A 3310-nucleotide genomic window follows, 5' to 3' on the forward strand; every position below is an offset into this window, starting at 1 on the left:
CTCTCTTCCACAGCATGTCCTTTATCCTGTCTTCCTTCTCTAACCCCAACCGCTCGCAGCAGATGGCCCCGCCCCTCCCTGAGCCTGGTTCTGCCGGAGGTTTCTTCCTGTTAAAAGGGAGTTTTTCCTTTCCTATGTCGCCAAAGTGCTTGCTCATAGGGGGTCATATGACTGTTGGGTTTTCTCTGTATGTATTATTGTAGCATCTACCTTACAATATAAAGCGCCTTGAGGCAACTGATGTTGTGATTTGGCGCTTTATAAACAAAAATGAATTGAATTGAAAATGTGCTCAAATATGCAAATGAAAGGAAGTCATTAGTCTTCAGTATTTGTTTAAAGTATTTCTTATATTTTGAAAGGAAAAATGAAAATGTTTAAAAAGTAACTGAGTAAAGAAGGAAAATATGAAGAACAAAACACAAAAATTCCCAAACAAGATAAACGCTGATTGGATCTATAAAAAAAGAATTTAAAAAAACCCAGATGTGTGGTGCAAAAATAACCACAGAAAACATCAGAGACACTTTTAATGTTTATTCTTAAGCATTTTGAAAAAACTTTTTTCCACACACACACCTCAATTGTATAACTAATTGTATAACATTCAAAAAGTGCAAATCAAACACCATATATGTAAACTCCCTTTTCTATATATATTTTTTCCATTTCTCAGCCAATCACATAACAGCATGACAGCAAGTCAATGCACGTAAGCATTTTATCATGTTGACACAGGTCAAGCCCACCTTCTGAAGTTCTAGTCAAGCATAAGAATAGGGGGGAAAAATGTGATTTAAGGCAGGCTGATGTCAGAAACTGCATCTATGCTGGGAGTTTCCCACACTAACATCCCTGATATTTACAGAGAATGGTCCAAAAAAAGAGAAAATGTTCAGTGAGCAGGAGTAAAACTGCCTTGTTGACGTCAGATGTGAAAGGAGAATCGAGAGCAATTTTCATGATGCTGTCACGTTAATATGGACAAAACAAAGTATCAGTAAGATGTACCTATTTAAGTGCCTGTTGACTATAATAAAATCTCAGTGACAACCAAGGCTTTAAATGAAAATGAAAAAGTCTACAGCCTCCCCATGTGGTCATTTTATGAAATGGCACCAGACAAGCAGGAAACAATGCACTTACTCTATTTAAATAAGTGTATTTAACCCAACCCATGCTAGTTTTTCAAGCTGACTTGGTTATATTGAGCTATTTTTCAGAACATGTATGATATGCAAAAACAAGCCAGTTATGTTAAAAGTTTAGTCTTTAATTCAGCAGTGTTGTGATTTCTATTTCAGTGTTACATCTCCACAAAGTGGCCTACGGGTGTGTGTGGGGACCAGTAACAAATGGGTCCGGGAATGGAATGAAAAGAAAAACAGACAGAGGTGTTCTATAAAAATATAGTTTTATTTCGAACAATGTAGTTTTATTACAAATAACCTTAACTTAAAGAGCCGGCAACACCGTTTTACCAATAATGCCAATGAAACAAAGGAAGCAGTTGCAACAGCAAAAGGAAAAACTAACGAACAAATAAGGGAGGCACTTCCCACACTTCTTACTTAACTCCTCACCATGGGGAAGCACTTCCAGAGACCACAAGCCCATCTACTTACTACTCAAAGGAGCCTTTCTAAAACCTAGTTTTTAATTTTAAAATTAAAAAAAAACCATGAGGGGGGAAAAAACCACCTCCCTTGCAGGTCATCCCCAGCTTATATAGCCTCGGAGAGGTGATTGCTGACTGGGTCCTTGGTAAACAAGGCTAATAAAAAGCAGCTGTGTCCCGGGGAGAGAGAAGAGTGAGAGAGAGACAGAGGGGTGGAGTAAGAGAGGAGGAGAAAGAACACCACACCCACACAAGGACAGTTTCAGGAGGCCATGCTTGGGCTGTAACATTCAGTTTATTAATTTGATCTCCTTTAGCAGGGATGTCGCACTCCAGGCCTCGAGGGCCGGTGTCCTGCAGGGTTTAGATCTCACCCTGGGTCAACACACCTGAATCAAATGATTAGTTCATTAACAGGCTTCTGGAGAAATTCAAGACATGCTGAGGAGGTCATTTAGCCATTTGAATCAGCTGTGTTGGATCAAGGACACATCTAAAACCTGCAGGACTCCGGCCCTCGAGGCCTGGAGATCGACTCCTGTGTCCTATAGGCTTATTGGTGCAGCCCTCCACAATGTTCTCGTCATGATCTGGGTGAGTCTGAGTAATTTTCCACAGCATCGGCTCTCCTCCCCTGGGTGGAGCCCTCCTCGCTCCTCACCTGTTGGCAATTACTTCAGCAGTATTTATGACCAGTGCTCACATTGAACCTTCGCCAGATTGTCTGCTTACCATAGTCCGTTCCCAGCATCATATTTTTTGTCTTGTGTTCCTCAGTGTGTTTCCACAGTGTGGAAGTCGAAGTAATCGGTACCCTGTACTCTGCAGGTGAAGATGCCTGTGCGTGTGTCAGGATGACCATTTGTGTTGACCACAGCTTTTTGGTAGGTTATTTTCTGATACACAAACACACACATACACAGAGGGAAACTATATACTTGTAATTCTTTTGACCAGTGGTTCTAAAACTTTTCACAATGAGTACCACCTCATAAAATTAAAATATATGGCTCTTGAAGTACCACCCTTGTGAGTGACATTAAAGTACAGTAGTATAGGCCTATTTAACACCACATACAGTTTACACAAGTTTACACAGTTTATTTCTTATATGAATGTTATGTATTTTAACTCTCAAAAACAGGATGTGACAACTAATAATAACAATTTATGCGCAAAATGCTGGATAATGATGTGTTGATGCATGCTCAATCAACCAGGTAAGTAAATCCCCAAAGTTTGATTCTGTTCATCTGGTGTTTTCAGTGGGAGAAATGTTTTGTCACTCATCCAAGTGACTTCTTCAGTCTCAGCTGACTGCGGGTTTCCCCAATCTTATAAACAGTACATTTGCATAATGACTGAAACTAGCACCACTGAAGGAACAATGGGCTGGGAGGTCAGTTCCTTGATTATTAATATGCAAAGTCTCATGACCATTGATCAACAACCACTGATCAAAGCTCATTGATCAAAGACTACTGATCAATGGCCATGAGTACCATTTACAGAGAGTTGGGGAATGGCTGCAATCACAGCATTGTAAGATGGCGAAAGGAGCAGATCTGTCAGAGACTTACAATGCTTCTAGATGACAATACTCTTAAAAAGGTGTTTGAATTCCTTGAGAAGGCTCATCTAGCACAGCATGAGAAGTCTAAGACCAGGTAACAAAGGAAGTTTGACTTCGTC

Source organism: Pundamilia nyererei, unplaced genomic scaffold (assembly GCF_000239375.1).
Source record: "Pundamilia nyererei isolate P.nyererei 1_Seehausen unplaced genomic scaffold, PunNye1.0 scaffold00012, whole genome shotgun sequence".
Lineage (NCBI taxonomy): Eukaryota > Metazoa > Chordata > Actinopteri > Cichliformes > Cichlidae > Pundamilia > Pundamilia nyererei.